The sequence below is a fragment of the Lepus europaeus genome, chromosome 4, assembly GCF_033115175.1.
Source record: "Lepus europaeus isolate LE1 chromosome 4, mLepTim1.pri, whole genome shotgun sequence".
NCBI lineage: Eukaryota > Metazoa > Chordata > Mammalia > Lagomorpha > Leporidae > Lepus > Lepus europaeus.
Genome location: NC_084830.1, coordinates 152,883,628 through 152,904,707, shown reverse-complemented (window position 1 = coordinate 152,904,707; position 21,080 = coordinate 152,883,628). Strand labels below are relative to the sequence as shown.

The 21,080-nt window shown below is 47.1% G+C and overlaps 1 long non-coding RNA gene across 1 annotated transcript in view; it reads left to right on the top strand.

The window, feature by feature from the left end:
• The window catches only part of LOC133758606 (uncharacterized), a 242,437-nt gene extending 221,691 nt beyond the window's left edge, over window positions 1–20,746 (top strand). The window contains exon 3 of the long non-coding RNA XR_009865807.1: window positions 20,488–20,746. This is a non-coding gene — a long non-coding RNA (uncharacterized LOC133758606). The remainder of the gene's footprint in view (window positions 1–20,487) is intronic.
• Window positions 20,747–21,080: the final 334 nt, after the last annotated feature.

Sequence of the window (21,080 nt, the reverse complement as noted above, 5' to 3'; positions counted from 1 at the left end):
TGCTGCCATTGTTGCCATATTTAGTCACCGAGACGGGAGCGAGCCCGATGGGCCTGAGGAATGTGAACCGAACTCTTGCTCCTGTCATTACAAACTCAACGAGGCAGGAAGCTAGGAACGAAGCAGTTGCGGAAGATAAAGCCGAGAGTGCGGCAGCTTATCCTTAATTAGATGTTGGCCTTGGCTCTCGTTAGAAGAGTGGAGAGACGGTTTGCTGCAGCACACGGGCGTGCACAGACAGCCCTGGTCACAGTGGCGGGGGACAACAAGTGCATTGTAAAGGGATTTGGAGAAATACTCGAGGTAACAAAAATTGCAAGAGGTGGATGACAGCAATGGAAGCTTTAGGTGATTTGCACCTTTATGGCAGCTTAAGGCTCCAGCAGCCTTCCCAATGCATTTCTCTTGGTGTTCCCCTGCGTGAAAGGCCAAAGGCATTCAAGTGTATACGTCCTGTCGCGCCGTCTCCTATGTACGCACCACGTACATTGCCGGGTTTGACATCCAGGCTAGCAGTATCTACCACGCGAATGAAACAAAAGCCTCTCCTCATTGCAGAGGTTCCATTTATTTGACAAAATTGTCTCACAGGCAGAGGTTGCAAGTAGTGCAATAGTAAAAGGTCACAAAAATGGTAGTGGCATAAAATACACACGCGGTGATATGCCGGCTCCAGGCTGTCTCGTCCCTCCTGTGCTGGTTAGCGTTTGCATGCATTTGACATATTCCAATAGCTAATATTCTGTTTTATTAGAACCCTCTCTATATGTGTTCTCAACATACACAAAAGCTGTGTGTTTTCATAATATATGTAAGCACTTCAGACGGTAAGCTGCGCACATTGCAGCTAGCAGATGGCTGCTCTTATCACAGATAAAAGCACATATAGATGTTGCTGTAGCTACACCCTCAGAGAGAGCGGATAAGAGGAGGATTCTCTCCACATCACAGCTTACATTACCCATCTACTTTGGCAGCAAATAGCATATGTTTTTCTGCCGTGGAAAGGCAGTTCGTGAGGGAGATAGGATTTAGATAAGCTCCGCGATAACCTGATGCTTAATTGAAAGTTAGTTTGAGGTTGGGAAGACTCAGAAAATGGGACAGTAAAGCACGCATCTTTTCAGGTTGCTAGATGAATGCAGATGAACAAGGAATAATTTTTCAGTAGGATTTTTAAAGATTTATTGTCTTTATTTGAAAGAGTTACAGAGAGAGGTAGAGACAGACAGAGAGGTCTTCCATCCACTCGTTCACTCACCAGATGGCCGCAACGATTGGAGCTGTGCCAATCTGAAGTCAGGAGCCGAAGTCAGGAGTTTCTTCCCGGTCTCCCACATGGGTGCAGGGGCCCAAGGACGTGGGCCATCTTCTACTGCTTTCCCAGGCCATAGCAGAGAGCTGGATCAGAAGAGGAGCAGCCAGGATTACAAATGGCACTTCAGGCCAGGGCTTTAACCCGCTGCGCCACAGCGCTGGCCCCCTCAGTAGGATTTTGTCCCTTTGTAGGATTTTGTATGTCACATGCTATGTATGGGACTTTGTAACAGTAAAATCAGGAGTTGTTTATCTGAAGTTCAAATTCATATGGAAGTGATACACACACACACACACACACTGCTAAAACTGGCAACCATGGTTTTCAACTGCTGTTTTTATGATTTTTTTTTAAACTTGAAAGAGAGACAGACAGACAGAGTTCCCATCTCTTGGTTCATTTCACAAATGCCCACACAGCAGGGAATGGGCCAGGCAGCAGGGAGCAGAGACCTCAATCCAGATCTCCCAGATGAGTGGCAGGGGTTCAATTCCCGGAGCCGTAACAGCTGCTTCCCGGGGTCTGCGCCCGCAGGAGGCTGGAGTCAGGAGCTAGAGCCGGACATCTCACCCGGGCCCAGGGATGCGGGAGGCAGTTTCTCACAGCTAGGTTAAACACCTGCCTCGTTCAAGTTTTAACCCATGCTCTCAGTGTGCTAGGTGGCAGGAAAGCTGCCACCAGGTATGTGTGGTGGAAGAACAGGATGGCAAGGCTGCTTCCGGGTGAAACCAGGCAGCATCTGAATGACACAGTCAACCAAGGAGCCGGTGTGGATAACGTAGGGTGCGGCGCTTACCTCTTCCTCTTAGAGCTTTTGATTCTGGTTTATAGCTCTCTGGATAATTGTTTCACTTTGGAGATGTAAGCCTAGCTTTTTACTTTTTTTTTTCGTTGATGAATTTGGTTTATTATTTCAGACTAAGATCTATTTGCACTCATAAAAAAGGAGACAGACTTTAAACACTCCACATGTACACATTTGTATTCGTAGGGTGAGATCAGCATTCAGCCCGGAGGTTAACTGGAGTTCAGATAATTTCTGTTTTTATTCTCCGCTCTGGCTTTTGTCTCACGTCTTTCAGCAAAACTGAATAAAGATGTCTCCATGTTACACCAGAAGATTCAATTACTTTGTGAACGCCAGCTAAGCATCTGCAGATGGATGTTCCTAATGCATGGATTTTGATTCCACACAAACTTAGGTGACACTTTTGTGTTCTCTCTCCCAGAGCAGGGAAGACATTGAAACGCGCCCTTCGGAGCTGTCGCTTCCAGGGCCACGAGCATTGGCTGAGCTTTTGGCCGAGAGCCAGCCAATCTCTGCAGCCCTGCGCTGGCCTGACTGCATCTGTTCCACTTTGGGTCAAAAGCGGGGAGCCGGCAGTATTAACATGACGCTAATCTGGAAAGACATTTGCGCTGGGCTCGATAGGCTAATGTTACACAGGCTTTCAAAGCGCCAAGGGGAAGGAGCAACAGGAACTGTCACGGGGACAGAACACAGGCGGAAGAATCTTTACCAGAATGTTCCAGGATAGGCTAGACGGACAGATGCACAGGATGAGGAGATAAAGACCTTTGACAAGAGAGCGGTCATTTGCTATCCTGTGAAGCAGCTACGTGCGCCGTGCACCGCAGTGTGGTGGCTCGCACCACCCTGGACTCCCCTGCGTCTCCACCCAACCTGTCTTTGTCATTTCATTGTCTAGGGAACGGGCTCAGTTTGGGAACACAGAACTCTGCAACCAATCATTCTGGAAACAGACCTGCCCAGAAACTTCTACAGGCCCTCTCTGGCAAAGATGTTGCAAGCAGATTAATGTACACAATAGAACCGTAGCGCCAGTTCACAAACGGAATCCATTTCTCTAGCTCTAGGTTGGGGGCACAAAGACAGTTTAACAGGGCTGCCTTTAGGCCTATCAGAAACCATGCCGAGCGACATTTCAGGAAATTGGGGTGCATAAAAATTCCACTGAAACCCCTTGATTTTCTTGGAGCCAAAAAAGAAAAATGTTTAGTTGGAAAATCCACAAATTTAGGAAGTGTACGGCTAGGTTTTTGCTGTAACTTGAAGTTTTGCACAGTTGATGGAAAAAATTTCTTTTGTGCTCGAATAACGGATTGCCCTCTGCAGAGAAATACGTTTTCTCTGGCGATTAAAAAGTAATGGAACCTACACAACATTGCATTTTTCTTTCCATATAAAGTAAGTGAAAACACAGGGCTATGAATTTTAACCTACTTTTTTAAAAAAACAATAGGGAAGCTGCAAAGTGGCAGAAGCGCTGGACTTTTTCAGCTCAGACACCCATCAAGAAAATTTGGCAAGCATTTTTATTACACGGGTGTAACACTTCCTGCTCTCCATTCCTTGTCAAAAAAATTTGATCTAAATGGAAAATTCACACAGGGCACAGGTTAATGAATATGCATGAGCCTTCCTGCATTGATATACATATGATTTCTCATCTACAAAGAACCGTTTGGAAGACTTGTTATCTGACCAGAAAAGCCTGTAGTGAATTGAGATAAAGGAGCCGGACTCCAATCCCCTCAGCCTTTGCGATTGCTTTATATTCTCATCGCCACACTGAGCATCTGTCCCCGGCAGGCAGCCTGTTCATTCTAGCAGATAACGAATGCAGCCGATGGTGACGGCGCGGCCCCTCCCCACGCACGGGGAGCCAGCGTTCCAGTCCTCTGATTACACAGGCAGCGGGAAAGAGCTCTCAAAGCTGTAATTGCCTGCGTTATGAAACATCTTCACCTGTTAGCCAAAGCGAAGTTGAATCACAGCAGAAATTATTAACAGGGGCTGTTTTCAAGCCAGCTTAATTTGAGCTGATACTGCTGCTCACTTAACACAGATGAATAGGTGGTTAGGCCGAGCGTCTAAGTGGAGATGACACCCCAATGACTACGTGCTGGCAGCCCTACTGCGGGGAGCTGGCTTGGCCAACAACAGATGATGGTTCACAGGCCAAACCGGGGGCTGGGCACCGGACGGGACCCACGCCTCGCCTCGTCTCGCCAGGCACCTTTTGCTCACGACAACAGCCCTGCCTGGCGCATGGCAGCTCTTGACAGCACGTTCATTGTTTCAATTAGTTTCCACAAATGCTGGCACACGCACAGAGTTTGTGGGGGTGTTCACCACGGTCTGGGAAGCGCTGCCCTGCTCCGGACGAGGCCAGAGACCGTGTTGGTCTGGGAGCTGCACGGGCCTGGCCATTGGATGGGGTGCTTTGCTCTCTGCCGTGATGATGATCTGTCACAGCGTTCGGCTGACTTTGGCCGGAGTAAGTCACACATCGGCATTGGATTTAGAAGCAATGGGGGGGCCGGACACAGGAAATGTAACACAGGGCTCCCTTTTGGGTTTGTTTCAGGAGGAAATAGCTGTACAGGGGAGTCACAAGCAAGACAGGGAGGAGGAGGCCAGGACTAGGGGGTCACTGTGGGTTCAGATGGTTGAATCTTCACAGTCCAAACCAAAGGGACACTTTGCTATTTTTCAAATGAGGCATCCTACTGTTTGTTCTTTGAGGCTTAACATTATGCCCAAAGATCTCACCTTTTTTTTTTTTTTAAACTGTGCTGGATAAATTGAAGACTCTAACATCACGCGTGAAGCCTTACTAGATGTGGGAGGCATCTCCCAAAGTTGGACGGAGGGGGTGCACAATACCCACCCTTCTTCTGGGGCACCCCGGGAAGCCTCAGGGCTGCGGGGTCTCGGATGTGCTGTGACTGACCCAGGAGGGGGCTTCGGAGCACATAGGGGACCAGAGGGCTGGCACGTCCAGCCAGCACCCTGTTCCTCCATCACCTGGTATAGTTCTGGGCTTTTGTGGTTACACCTGCTGGCAAAATGAGCTAGGCCAGAGCCTGTCCATTCTTCTCAGTGTCTCCTTAGAGTGCTGAACGCTGCCGCTATAACAGTCGTGGGAGAACCCATACTGATCATTAAATGGTTTAACCGATCAGCTGGGCCACAGTCTGTTCATCAAGACCAATGACTATCCCAGGGCTGCAGACATTTCACGTGCAATTTCAAAATTGGGGTTTGCAGTGTAGCAGGGGCCCTGGAAACCCGTGTACTGCCTGGTGCTCCATCCTGTTGCGCCTCCCGTCACCTGCCCTGCATAGCTTTCTCTGCACCTCCAGTTCGGCTTTGGACCTTTCATGTCTGCTGCTTGGGATGCTATGCCACAGTTATGCATCTTTCTCCCTCCCCTCTCTCTCCTCGGTTGTTAACACCACCTCGCCTGGGCCCCAGGAGGTCCTCATCCATGGTACCGTGTGAGTTGACCTTGGATGAAGGGAGAAAACCAATTCCACCTGGGCACATGGACTCTTGGAATGGAGACTGTGTTTCCCAGCCTGCCTCGCAGCTGAGTGTGAGCACTTGCTAAGTGTGCTCTGTTGGTGGAAATGGTATGCTAACTCAGGTAGTGCTCTTCTTCTTGGTTTTTGTTGATTTTTGTGATTTATTTATGTATTTGAAAGGCAGAGCGACAGAGAGGGAGACCTTGCATTTGTTGGTTCACTCCCCCCAAGTGCCCACAACAGCCAGAGATGGGCCAGGCTGAAGTCAGAAGCCAGGAACTCCATCCCGGTCTCCTACGTGGTGGCAGGAACCCAAGCACTTGGGACGTTATTGAAGATGCTTTAGCGGGAAGCTGGGTTGGAAGCACCGAGTAGTGGGGACTTGGAGGAGGAGCTCTGAGAAGGGTTGCGAGTGTCCCACGTGGTAGCTGAATCTGCACCACTGGGCCCACCTGCAGGCAGGGTTCTTGAGCAGGACTGGAAAGGGCTTATGATAGCCGGTGCTCTTGCAGTACTTTGTGCTCTGGAGTGCTTCTGGGACTGAAAAGTCCACACAGCAGAGCAACAAGATAGAAGAAATTGAAGACTCTAACATCATAGACAGCCCCCCAGCCTGGGCCCGATTATTTCCAGGGGTCTTGAAGGTGGGGAGGGAAGAGAAAACCAAAGTTCAACATCATCCAATGTGTGAACTGAAATAATTACTATGGCTTACCAGGACGACTGGCTACACTGCTAGGGTTTGGTGTGGAGTGAAAACAATGAGTCTAGCGTTCAAAGGTTATTAAAGGATCTTACAACAGCAGCAGAGAGGCGAGCAGGTGCAGGCCCCGTTGGAGCACAGGATCCCGTGTGAGGGAGCTGAACTTCTTTTCCTGGCCTGCTGTCATCTCTCACATTGTACCAATCCCAGCAGCACCTCCTGAAACCTGAACTGCTGTGGACTCCTTTCTGGTTCTGGGACGTACCAGATCCTTTCCTGTCTTAGATGCTGGCCCTGGGCTCTCCCCATCAGGAGCACTCCATGACAGAGGCTTCCATTGCTTAAGCTCCCTGTGCGGGCTTCTGCACGGCTCTTGGAAAGAATGAATCAATGTTGTGCTGAGAAGAGCCCCTCTGGGCACTTTTTCTCCCCAGGATGACAGTGTCTTCCTGTTCTCTCTGCGGTACAGCAATGCAGATTCCGAGGCTTCCTTTGTAAATTACCCCCCCCCCCCGACCTGACAAGGATGTGTGCTCCCTAACCCCGCTGCTCTTTGAGTCTTATACCCTGGTCCTTTACTTGTTAGCTGATGCGTCACGCTTCGGCAGCACGCTGCTGACTTAGAACATTCTAGAAGGAGTATGGTCACTGATGACAACTTCAAGCATATGGGCATTTGACTGGGATTCGTTGGGTGTAAAGGTAGAATTCGTCACAGACTTTAAACACTTGGCCTGATCTTAGAAAGTTACCCTGTTATGTAGTTCTCTAAATTTGGTGATATGGAAGTGGCACCAAAGACAGAACTCAGTAGCATGAATACTTCCCAGACTTGTCAGATATGTGAAAAGAGGGATTCCTTCTGTGTGGTATGTGTGTGCACTGTAGCTCACACATATAATTCAGGAAACAAAAGACTGACTTTGTTGAATGCCCCTTATTCTCATGAACACAACTTCACTACTGTAAGCGCGACCTTTCCCTGGTAGACACCTGGCTTGTTCACCACACAGTGGGCGTCCGTTCTTCCATAGATAGCATCCACAGAGATCCCCCTCCCCCCCGGATCTCTGAGGACTCTGCTTCCTGTCTGCCCCTCTAGCCCAACACTGTCCCACCGTGATCCTAATCCAATTCAAGCAAGGCTGTGACTTCGAAGAGCCAGCCACCTCTCGGGGAAGTTCCAATTCTTAAAACGGCTTGACTTCGCTTTCTCCTGTCCACGATGCTACTAACAGAAGGTAAACAGTCAGGTCAACCTTATCTTTAATGGCTATATGGCTGATATTGGAAAGTGTGTGATCAATAGTCTTAGTACAGTTCTTTTTTATGACAAAACACATACGCTTATAAACTTGATTGTTGAGGATGATTAGTTTGCGTTAAGAGAAAAAAAAATCACATAGTATCTCTCTCAAGAAGTGGTTTATTCATGTTTTTTTAACAAAATTATTTTTAGTTGAAAGACAGAGATACAAACACAGAGATAACTTCCATCAATTGGTTCAGCTCCCTAAAATACCCACAGTAACTGGCACTGGGTCAGGCCAAAACCAGGAGCCTGAAATCTAACCTGCGTCTCTCACTTGTTTCAATCTGGGGGTAGGGACCCAAGTATTGATCCTTACAAATGTAACCATCGCCATCACGTTCAGCATGTAAAGTGTGATTAGCACATGGGCACTCTTGGTCTACTGGGTGTCAGTGAAGGGGATTGCCCTTAACCGTTGAGAAGTATCTCCAAGTTACTGCATTCATAAATTGACTCTTAGAGGAAATTCTGCTGTAGTTGGGTTTGGCAGGGACATTTCAACTATCAGGGAATGCAGAAGGCAGCTCCAGCCTTAATCTTAGGGTGTGGCAAACGACAGGGAGATGTGCGACGGGACAGCGTCATTGGACAGTGCTAAGCGGTCGAAATGCTGTGATTGTGTCCTAAGAATGGCTCCTCGGTCTGCTGCCAATCACTGGTGGACACTTCATGGTGTGCTGTAGAGTGCCCTGCACACCCACCTTGTGTGGCTTTGTTTGTGTAGATACCCTCGACCTTTTGGGTCCCATAGCAGGGTTGCTGTTCAGTTTCTTCTTGGAACACTCTTTGGGTGAGGGTAAGAGAGGTGAGGAATTCCCAGGGCCATCGACTAGCGGCTGGGGCAAAGGTTCCTGATACATGGGGGAAAGAAAAGAGAATCTGTGCCGACCAGAGAATGTGAGTGACCGTGGAGGAGGTGACCTTGTTTGTTACCGCTGAGGCTGAGAGCCGAGTTCGTAGCCACTTGTTCCTCTACAGCCTCAGACCCAGGTGGTGGGCAGTGCCCTCGTGGCTGGGGGACGGAGATGCTTTGCGGCCATGTGTGAGTTGTGTCCACTTTGGAAGCTGCTTGCCCTCTGAGGCCGTCCCCTGTGTTTGACAGGGTCAGCAGAACTTTGCACAACATTGAAGGTCTTATGCATTGCTGCTGTGATATGAACCTACAGCCTCAAAAACTTGGCATTTATCAGCTTCTTCTGTTGTTTTAAGTGGGATAATAGAAAATGTCTTAGGACTACGTGGTACAGCACCTTCGACCTCTAACTCCTCATTTCAGCCTCCTAGCAAGTTGCCAGCTCTTTCCTTGATGAACTTTGCTCCATCCTGCATCCTTGCCATAGACAATCAGGAGGAGAACGTCCTAGTGTTCCATCTGACAGTCATTTCCCAAAGTTTTTGAGAGGTGGACACACTGGGCATTCTTTGGAAAAGCTTTTCTTGAATTGTCTAGGTGACTTCAACAGTGAACACAGAAGCTGAAAGAAAACTGAGATCTAAATGTTGACTAAATCATTGAGATCATTGAGATGATTAAATCATGAGATCCAGATAAGGACTGAAATACCATGGCCCAGTATCTAGAGTTGATCCTGTCTGAAAAGATGAGTAGCTGCTACTTCGTAATCGTCTGTGCCTAAAAGATCTAACAATACTGGGGTTTTCATCTTAATCGAGGGATCGGGTTTTTGCATCACAAGAATTATGTGGATTCCAGAGGAGGTTCCTTGGCTATTTCTAGGGAGGAGAAATTAGGGTGCTGGGTTGATCTAAAAAAAAAACTTTTTTTTTTTTCATTCAAAAAGGAACGAAAAACTGTGGCTGATCATACAACTCCAAAATCCTTGTTTTCAGCGTCCCTCGTACTCCTGGGCCCCAATGACTTTTGGCCTCTTGTTTGGAAGAAAGAAATATTTCCATTGGTGCAATACTAGTATTTTCTCTGTTTTCTATAAGTATCTGGGGATCCTGATTTCTTTGAGATTTGAAGGGAGTGATACTTCATTGGGTGGTGTAGGAAAAATGCCAGCATTAAAAAAAAAATTCACTTGAAAGGTAGTGTTACAGAGGTCGAGCAAGCGTCAATCAAAATGACCACTACAGCTAGGTCTGAAGCCAGGAGTTATTTCGAGTTCTCCCCTGGGGAAGCAGGGGCCCAAGGACCTAGGCCCTCCTTTGCTGCTTTCCCAGGCACATTAGCAAAAAGCCGGATTGAGAATGGAGTAGCTGGGACTTGAAGAGGAGCCGATAGGGGCTGCAGGTCATGGCTTAACTTGCTACGCCACAGCACCGGCCATGTACCCCAGCATTTGTAGTCAAGTTCTGAGGGTCACTTTGATTGGACTGGCCTACTTCCTGGGCCAGCCCTGAGCCCTGTGACCAACAGCACTGAGTAAGTCTATCGGCCTCAGTCATTCTGGGCTTGTCCCCCTCTGAACCACAGGGCTGAGACTCAGGGAGGGGATTCTCCTAAGGAAACAGTGGCGATCCATGCACTTGGCAACTCTCTGCTGCACGTGAAGATACAATGGCTATAGAGAGGAACCGTGCCACACATCGGGCAGGGCTCGGTGTGGCCCCTGGGGGAGCAAACGGAATACTCTCAGGGTGAGGTCCGTCCACAAACACGGGTTTCCCTTTCATCACATTGTGCTTTCCTCGGGGTGCTTGGGCCTTCCTTGTGTAGCTGGAGGGTGGAGACTTGGACGAGCAGTCAGACAGGAGTCATTCGTGTACTGCAGCCCCTCTGGTGACAAGGGCCAACCGTGGGGATGGCACCGAAGGGCTATGGGAGGAAATGGAGGTGATTTGCTGCCCACCCAATAGCACATACCTGGATAAAACTCCTCCCTGAGGGTCAGCGGGGCCTCTGCCCCCGCCCTGGTAGGGGGCTCTTCCTGGGATTCCCACAGTGTGGGAGCCCTCCTTCCCTCACGGCACTGTTCGTCGTCAGCGTCTCTGGGGAGTATGCTTTGAACGTAGCACCTGCATCTCTCTGGGCTGCTTTTCTTCCGTTGTCCTTTTGTGGCAGCCATCCCGTGTGCTTGCTTGATCGCAGGGCATTCTGCATCTTACTGCTTGTCGTACCTGTTATCATTGACAACAGTGCCTGCAAGACAGAAGGCACAGGACAGATTCTCAGTGAACGAATGCCTTTGTCTTTCTACCTGGACTTTCTCTGCAGTAGTCATTTGGTCTCCTATTGACCTAGTGTTGAAGACGACGAATGTTTTCGTGTGACACACATGTGCGTAGGTGTGTATGCTTGCACTCACACATTGTCTGTGATCCTATGAAAACCATCTCTCCTGTCTACACCAGCTTCTGGTGGCTCCTACCTTGTGGCAGAGGTAGTGCCAGCTGCTTTATCCAGACCGAATCCAGCTTTGTCTCCACAGGACCTAGGGAAGCGCTTGCCGTCTGAGAGAATGGCATAAATATGGATGTCAGTGCTTTCCTTCGGTTTTCTTGAGTTTCTGTTCAAACCTAAGTGATGTCAATCAAGTGACCATTTATGGAGGTTTTTTTTTTTTTTTTTTTTCCTGGCAGAACGTTTGGCATCATGAGATTTAACTCTTTGAATTAATTTCCTTCTGGAATCTTTCCAAAGGATGCTGTACCATCTTCCATCATCTTTGGGGTGGCCAGTTTTAGGTTGCACGGCCCATGCGTCGTACGTGATGGGATCCCGCTCTGTCTCTGGGTTACCTCCTTTTTGCTTCTCCCTCACCCTCCTATTGCTACTTTTTTTTGGTCATGCCCGCTGGCTTTGGTCTTCCTCAAAGGCACTGCTGGACTCCCACCGTCTGTAAGTAGAACAGAGAGTTTGAACATTGGTGAGAACATTGGTTTTGGCTTTTGTGTTTCACATCCAAGTCCTTCAGCTGCACTGCACAATGTCAATCAGCAATCCTCCCCCCATAAGACAAGGCCCGGTGCTGGTGCAGAAGAACTTTCTGGAACTCGTTTGGTGCTCGGACCAGAATCGCTGATCATGTCTATGCTGTTTGAGGAAGGGAGCCAGGAGATTGGAATAAGCATGAGAAAGGTACAGCCCAGCTTTCCTAATGAGATGCTGGAGAACGGGGGCCATCCTGGCTCCCTCTGTTCGTGCTATACCACCACTGATGGCCACCACCATGTAAGGGTAAAGCCAGCATTCACAGATATCAGTACCTGTCACATTTCTTGGAGGACTCGGCACCATTGCTGGATCAACTTGCCCAGTAGCCATGACGCCAGCTGCGTCGCGTGTGCGGTCTGGAGACTCGGGGGCCGCAGCAGAGCGAGCCTTGTTATTGGCACATGCGCACTGCCTGAACACTCCCCTCTCGTGATAGCCCTTCCCCACTCCCCCAAGACCACCCTGCTCTTCTCTTGTGTGCAACTCTGAGCTCCACTGGCTAGCAAAAGACCTCATACCATGTTCACAGATATATCTTATGCCAATGAAGGCATCCTATATGGAGCTACATTTATACAATGAATGACATTGAAGCTACTGTGCGAGTGCACACTTGACATGCATGAGGTCAGGTATGTTGATACATACCAGAGGGGACTGCGAATGTTGCAGTGGTCCTTCATCCCAGGTGGAAACAATACTAATCACACTGGGCATAGTAAAAATGACTACAGCAGCTACTTGTGTAGCCTGGATCATTTGCATGTCAATCAAGATGCTTCTGCATTTTTCAGATATAATCCATGTGATTTTTCTGTGGAGGACACCGAGGCTTAAGATTAAGGACTTCGCCAAGGTGCACAATGCTGGCTAGGTGCCCAAAATGGGACTGAAGGAAGCTACACTCATCTTAGTGGACAGGCAGCAGCTGCTGTTGATATTTCAGGCCAGGGTAGCTACTGGTATCTGTGCCGGACCCTAGAAGCACAGATGGCCCCATGACCTGACATGTCAATTGAGCTGGTGCAACCCGAGCAGAGGGTGCTTGGGTTATTGTTGAAAGGGAACGGAGAAAGCCACGGGAGCAGCTGGGAGGGTGTTGGTGGGAGCAGCTTTGTCACCCAGAACATCTAGAGGAACTCATGTTTTTGGCTTGACCTTGGGTGCAGAGAATAATGAGAAAGTTGGCTGCTGATACATGCGGGCTGTCCCAATTCATGAGCCCATGTCTTGTATTATCTCCCTTACCTTTTGTTTCTCTACTTGATGAGGTGATATATCTGATCCCATTTATTGTGGCTCTGCAACCAGCAATATAAAGTGCACAAGGAAAATATTAGGTCCCTGGAACTGGTATTGCAGAAGATGAAGTTGTTGTCAGAGTAGTCAGACTCCCTTCAGTTCCTCTTCCCTCCACTCTTGCACAGAATTAAATGTTCTCAAAAGCAGGATCAAAGTCAAAAGCAAGGACCAGTCTTCACATCTAGGAATCTAAGGAGCCTGCAGTAGATGAGGAGTTAAGAGTTCTGGAGAACTGTCCAGGTAGGAAACCGAGCCTGTGCCTGGTGGCTCAAGGATACCAGCTTAAGCTTTCAAGTTCTCATTCTCATTCATTCATTTGCTCATTTATTCACTCTATGAATCAAATATTTAGTGAAGGAAGTGAAAATTAACACTAAGTAGGCAGAGAGAGGAAATGCAGGTCATTAAAGGTTTAGGGGTAAAAAAGGGGGCGTCGGTTAGCAGGAAGCTGTGTTTGGAGGCAGACTCGGGGCACTGAATGTGTGGAGAGGCCGAGGATCCAGCTTAGGAAACACCGCCTAGAAGCTGTGTTAGGGTTCCACACCCACGTGGAAGGAACAGACTTGCCGAACCCAAGGATGCTGCTTTCCATGAGATCCAGAGAGGAGATGGTTTTCTCTTTTTGAATCTGTTGGCAGCTCTTCTTCCAAGAGATCTACGCTATGTGGCTTCAATACCTCAAATGCCAGTATGTCACAGTCAGGGACTGCTCATGCAGTGTTTGCCGTGGCACAGGTGGACGGGTAGCCACTGACTTTTCCAACAGGCTTCCTTCAGGGTAAGATTTGGAGATATAAAATTAAAAGCCAGTCTATCATCACAGACTGGCTTTTCATTAGAGGTAGCTGGTATGTAAATGGGTCTTTATAAAGGTGTTTTGTTAAAGGATCAAGAAAGCGCATCACAAAGAGGGTTCTGACTGAATTTGAAATTAGAGGAGTCCAGGTAGCCATGATGCCTCAAGGGTGCATCTTTTAAGATTTTATAATGCACTTAAAATATTAACTTGTGTCTGTGGTCACCAGCATGGCCAGAAGTGGCCCAGAGAAGCCATATGAGAAAGCCCACCTGGGCATAGCTCTGAAGGTCAACCCCTTTGAAGGTGCCTCTCATGCCAAAGATATTGTGCTGGAAGAAGTTGGTGTTGAAGCTCAACAGCCAAACGCTGGGCTCAGGAAGGGATCAAGGTCCAGCGTCCCGAAACTTGCAAAAAGATCACAGCCTTTGTACCCCAGGATGGTTGCTTGAACTGCATTGGGGAAAACAATGAAGTTCAGGTTCCTACATTGGGTTGCAAAGGTCTACCTGTTGTGACATTCCTAGGGGACAGCCCATGTGTCTCTTTGACCTATTGGAAGGCAAGACCCAGATGATAAATTTTGATGGTAAAAACACATTAGTTAATACACTTTCATCTTCCATTTTTTTATCTTTCTCCTTCTCACCATCTGAAAGATGCATTTGCGTATTCTACTTATTTCAGGAGTTGGGGAGAGCACTTGGTCATGACGTAGGACCAAGTTTCCCTCCAGACATAAGCTATAAATCTTGATTAAATGCCCCCCCCCATTCAGGTTATTATGGACAGGTGTTTAAAGGAAATTAGAGGGAGTGGCCTTTAGTGGACACACAAGTACAGCATCCCCCAAGGAAAAGGTCCTGGGCTCCGACCTCACATTGGCTTGCTGGGGGTGTATGTGACTTTGACTTAGTACATATTTTATCCGTTTCCTCTTCTGAAAAATAGATAGATGGGCCTCCAAAGCTGTGTCTCACGCGATGGTCGCCAAGTCTTGGAAGCTAAGTACAGATTAATATAGCGCCGAGAGCATAAGTGATTTCTAATTGCCAGAGTGTGACAATTTAAAACCAGAAATCAAAATGGTCTCTCTAATGAGCTCTGACACCTCTCTCCCTCCATGACAAAGGTCAGTCATTTTAATTTCCTCGGTCCTGCTATTCCACTCGCAAAACGTGGCTAACAGTCCGGATACCTGCCTTTGCTCCATGAATCGTTTGTGGAGATTAATAAGGACCTTACTTCTCCCATGCAGGAGGTATATTAATTCTTTTAGCCCATTTGGGATACGATGTGCTTCATTCGGCTCCAAAGAGACAGCCCCATGACCCGAGATCGTGGCTGCAGCTTGAGAAGCAGGAACGCAATGGAGAAACAAGAGAATCATTGAGCATGACATTTCGTTCATACCTGTGGATCTCTTTAAACACGATCATGCTGTTACAGAAGCAGCACTTAAAGTCTTCTTCATGTATCATCTAGCAGATGGGCGATCGATCACAAGCCAGGGACATGGGGGGGGGGTTATCAGCATTCAACTCTCATAGCGAGCCATTCAGATCCACCTTGGGGTGCTGGTGTTAGCAGATACACAGCTGTTGCCGTTGATTTCTCAACAACGTTGCAGTGGGTTCGTTTCTGAGAGGAGCAGCGTGGTGGGGGCAAGAGGCGCGGAGTCACCACACAGACTCCGGGAGTCGGGTGAAAGCAGGCTTGAGGCGAGCAGCCCGCAGACTCGTTTGAGTTAGTAAACAGCTTATATAGCCAAGACCAGCCAATCCGATCAAGGGGCTGTCTATGCCCCAACCAATCACAGCCTGTTGCCAGTCAGGCTCTTGTTGCCAGGTAGTTTCTGAAACCATCCAATCACGGGCTGCCGTCAGTCAGGCTCTGTTGTCATGTGGTTTCCGAAGCCATCCAATCACAGCCTGTTGCCAGGCAGTTTCTGTTGTCAGCGGCCATCTTAGCATGACCTTTTCACCTCAGTGGCCATCTTGGCATGAACCTTTCACCTCAGCAGCCATCTTGATATGACCTTTTCACCTCATTCTACCACACACAGCATCACCCCAGAACTGTTGCTGGCAGCATTGTCTCTGCTTGCAAGAAGTTCAAAATTGGACCTCAGGAATTTGGCCTGCTTCCTGGAGCTGTGACACTGGCTCCATGGACTCAAGTCCAAGAGCATCAGTTAGTGCGAGCCACCTGCAAGGGAGGCCAAGACACTGAAAAGATGCACCATTTAGCAGGATAGAAATCGACAGTGTCTCCCTGACTCTGATAACCATCTGCACAGTGGTGTAGAGCGGAGAGAATTCAGAGGAGAGGCAGAGATAATGGAGAAAGCGAAGTCCTTGAGTGGGCCTTCGAGCAGGGACAATAAAACATTGCCGTTACAATCCTGCAAAGAGCCTCCTGGCGTTTGCTTGCACTGTGTGAAAACAGGACAGCTTCACTGTCTATAGGACGACTTGCCTTTTTCCACCTCCCCAAACTGTGTCACAGAGGTACCCCGCGTGCTTACCGGCATTTTTGTAGACGGAGGCACTACCAAATCACCCGTCCCTTCCTTCCACTGGGTCACGCCTCCAACGTGGGCCCAGATCTAGGGTAGAAATGAAGTCACTATGCAAGCACTTTCCTACTGTAGATATACCTGCCTCTTGGTGAGGAACTGAGAGCTGGAAGGAGAATGGGTGATAAAACACAGAACGGCACCGTTTCAAGTCCCAGGAGACTGACTTTGCAAGGCATAGCACTAAAGCGTGTGGAAAAAGATAAACAGGTTTTTTTTAAATTGTTGAGAAATAAGTTAACTGCACTGGATGGCAGAGAACGTCCACTTATTCTCCAAAGTAGTTCTATTTACCAAAATCTCAGTTGTAAGGACAAAGTGCTTATTTTTTATTCTTACTTACATTTGCTGGTAGGTGTAAAGTTTGGTTTTATTCCTATAGACTTACTCCTCACTTTTCTGATTGTAAAGGAAATAGCACACTTTTATATATTTATTTTTCTCTTATAATAGTGATTTTAAAAATTGATTTTTTTCCTTATTGATGAGTAGGAGTTTCTCCTATATTTTTGATTATAATGTATATTGGTACCTTTTTCTCTAAATTTGTGGTGTCTTTACATTTTATGATCGATCTTGCTACACAAATCTTTAATTTTAATGAAGTCAAATACATCTAATTATAAATCAGTTGCATTGCATCTTCTTCTAAAACCATTGCCTTTCCTGAGATGGTCACGTGATTGTGCTGCATCGTCTTAGAATGTTCTATGGTTCTGCTCTTTGCATGCAAGTCTGTAATGTTTCTTGACACTTACCTTTGCACACGATAAGAACAGACCCCATTTGGTAGTTTTCTACAAGGAGAAAAATTGACTGCTGCAGTTGTGTGTATTGAAAGTCAGCAATCTATTTTCTCATTGATCTGCCAACCCCAGCACTGAGAGACAGCAAGTGTCTGTAGAAAAGCGAGTATTAAAATCTGCCTCCAGCACATCACCAAACAGAGACAATTAGGTGAGTTTATGGCCTACTGCGGTGACGAGGGAAGACACCGCCTCACCACGCTCTGGCAGCGATCTTGGTGTAGGAAAAAGGAGGTCGCAATTACTGAGAATTTTCAGGATGCTTGAAGGTTGGTTTCCTACCCCAGGGTCTGGATCAGAATGGGGTTAAAAATCACGATATGCAAGGGTGAGTGGGAAAAGCCAAGGGAGCATGTAAGTAAGGAATGTAAAGAATCTTAGGGGTAAAAACTGTTGAGTTTTCCAGCGAAGGATACATAGGCCACTGCTTGGGCAAAATAGTCATGAGACCGTAGAGAGATGCAGTGAAGACAGTCGCTTTAGTATGAGGGGTGTTCAGAAAGTTCGTGGACAGTGCACATTCTGAAAGAAATGAGGCAGGGGTTCTGACGCTCCTTTGTGTGCCTAAATAATCTTTTTTTTTGGACAGGCAGAGTGGACAGTGAGAGAGAGAGACAGAGAGAAAGGTCTTCCTTTGCCGTTGGTTCACCTTCCAATGGCCGCTGCGGCCGGCGCATCTTGCTGATCCGAAGGCAGGAGCCAGGTGCTTCTCCCGGTCTCCCATGTGGGTGCAGGGCCCAAGCATTTGGGCCATCCTCCACTGCCTTCTCGGGCCATAGCAGAGAGCTGGCCTGGAAGAGGGGCAACCGGGATAGAATCCGGCGCCCCAACCGGGACTAGAACCCGGTGTGCCGGCGCCGCAAGGCGGAGGACTAGCCTGTTGAGCCATGGCGCCGGCCACCTAAATAATCTTAACTCACCTTTCCTTGAACTTCTTAAAACCCCTTTGGGTGACCAGTAAGGCGTAGCTGCAGTGCCGCGACAGAACATGGTTTGAGTTCGTGCCCCGGTGAGGGCCTGCTCGGTTCCCTTGGCTACCTTCCCGCTCCTGCTCCCCCAGCACTCTCCCTTACCTGAGTAACATGCAGAGAGCCCAGAGTGTCTGCTAAGATGGAGGCCACCATCTTGTTTTTCTGGATGACTTTCCAGGCGATTCTTGGCTCTTTTCATAGCAAATTAATTCAGCTTCCCAAAGTCCTTACCCATACATACGTGTACAAGCCCAAAGCTAGTCATAATGGGGTTTCTGCTGCAGCAAACTGGGTACAACAGACTTCTTCCTAATACAGCAAGCACTGTGTATCTTTCCATTTATCCAGGTTTCCTTTCATTCATTAAAATTATACAATTTCCCCTAAAGATCTTAGCCATTCATAGTGTCGTAAACATAATATTCAACATTTAAACAACTAAGATTTACATTTTAACATTTCCTTTTGGCAACTAAAAGTACAATTAATTCTTATACACATATTTTTGACTCTAGCAATTTCATTTACTTTTTCATTAATGCTAGTCATTTTCTAGCACATTCTGAATTTTTAAAATATCATCTGTGTATAATGACAGTTGCTTTTTCTAGTTAAACGTTGATACTTTTCAGTTTTTCTTTCTGGCTTTGCTATGTAAGCTCCATATTGAATAGAAATGGTGATTTGGAGGATTTTTTAAGTTTTTTTAGCGAGGAGAGGAGTTGCTGTGTTTTAGCATTATGTTTGTATACCTTTTTTCTTTAATGTTATTCCTGGCTGGCTAAGAGTTGTATTAGGGACTTAGATTTCACCACATAATTTCCCCATACTGATTGGGGTTATCATATGATTTACTGTTTTCCTAAGACTGTATCTATTTTCATGTGCTTCTCTAAGTCCTACTCTGCCAGATTTGGTCATCTTGTGCAGATTGTGGATGACTTGGGTTTTATACAGATTATTTTGGCATTTCTCTTTGGAAACACTGATTTGAAAATTTCAGAACTTTTGGTATTTTCTTTGGGAACTTTCAAAATCCATCTGGTCTTTCACTATCATCTTCTGCTTGATACCCACTTTTTCCTCATCTCGTTCAGATGCTTTCCTCAAAGGCATTCAGTTTATGGTAGCATGTACTACGGGACAATTTGGATTTGAACCAGTCTGTCTTAGAGACCATGAAGATAATGGGGAGGTCATGAAAATCCTGATGACCGTACAGGTCCACGTCTCTAGAAAGTACCTTACTGAGAAAGTTAGACCATTGAGGAAGTTCTCAAATAGGTGACTACTGGGGCCAAATGTTGGTTTTCCAAAGGCTACTGTATCATTCTCATTGGTGAGTGATGTGATAGACTGGGACTAGAGAGAGTAAAACCAATAAGGCACCCATGGGTATTATCTATTGATGAAGGCCTCCACCTAGAACAATGTAAATGAATCAAAGAATGGCTGACTCACTGGAGTTGGGTTAGGGAGAGAGGCGAATTCAATTTGTGTTTCCTTTGCCATGTTGACTTGGAGGTTTCAGATATTCTATTTGGATAAAAACGTTAAATAATTAACTTTTCCACAACAACATGAAAGTCTGTCCCAGACTCTATGTAATCTTTGTCCTTTCTCTCTTCCATATTTATCCTTGTCCTGTAACCATATCTTGTGTAGTATAAGCCACAGCAGGTGCTTGTAAACACACCCTGACCTTACAGTAGCTGGGAGTCTAGGGAAAGTACATACAACTCCAGTGAGATACAGAAACACTCTTTTACGATGTAACCAGATGCCTAGGAGGTTTTACAAGGGATTTTCCACTTACGTTTCAGTTTTCAAGTTCACGTTAATCCTAGGGTTCGACTAGAGCTATTTCTCTGTATACCGCCGCAGCCCCGGAAAAATAAGACGCAATGACATGAAGAACTGAAAGTTTATGTCTGTCACTTCTCGGAGTTTGTGCCTACAGAGTCTGTCTCACTTCCCTCCTGTCTACGCAAGCCTTTCCCTTAAGATGCTTCTTCCCAGACTGGAGCCAACTGATGCATCCTTGGTTTCTCTTCCACCCCAAATTTTGTTACAGTCCCTCCCTTCTCCCTTCTTCATCCCACTGCCTGGACATAGTGCTCTCCAGGGTGTATGTCTTGGCTTGGGAGGTAGATCCATCGTGTACAATGCAGTTTGGGTTCAATTAATCTTTCCACAACCAACATGGCTTCTGATGGAGCCCAATGGTTTGCACAGAAGGCTTTGTGAAACACCATGAGGTTAGCTCGTGGTTCTTGGATGTACCGTGAGGGATAGAAAATGTTTGGGTGCCGAGCAATAGTATCTGGGGTCTGGTCCAAGTGTCACTGCAGTCTGGCCAGCAGAGGTTAGGGAAATCATTCATCTTGTTGGACCCGTGAGTCTTCACTTGTCTGAGTCCTCTTGACATTTACAGTTCCAGTCAGTCTGATATTTTCTTGTTCTCCCAGGTCTGCGAATTTTGCTCTGGGAGAAAACAAGCCAATGGGGCCAGCGTTGTGGTGTGGCCACCTGTGACGCCAGCATCCCATCCGGGTGCCCGTTTAATTCCAGGCTCCTCCAATTCTGATCCAGCTCCCTGCTAAGGGGTCTCGGAGGGCAGAAGAGGACGGCTCAGGTCCTTGGGCCCCTGCTACCCACGTGGAAGATCCAGAGGACGTTCCTGGCTCCTAGTTTTCAACCAGCTCAGTTCGCAATGTTTGGAGTGGAGTGAACCAGCAGATGGAAGATCTCTATCTATCTCAACTCTGCCTTTCAAATAAATATTTTCCTTTTAAAGAAAATGATCAAGTCCTTTTTTTTTTTTTTTTTCTTTTAGATATTTACTCTCAGTGAGGATTCCCTTACCGTCTCTGGCACACTCTAGAATACCCTGCTCATTCCAGGCTTGCTGGACATACTATTGAAATGTATCTCTGAGCAAAATTGCCAGGTATTTCCGATCGTGGCATTTAGAGATCTTTTCAAAAGTTAACCACACAAATAGCAAATCTTCATAGGCTGAGTATTTACTCTAAGGTACTAAGGTTTTTTTTAAAGTGTG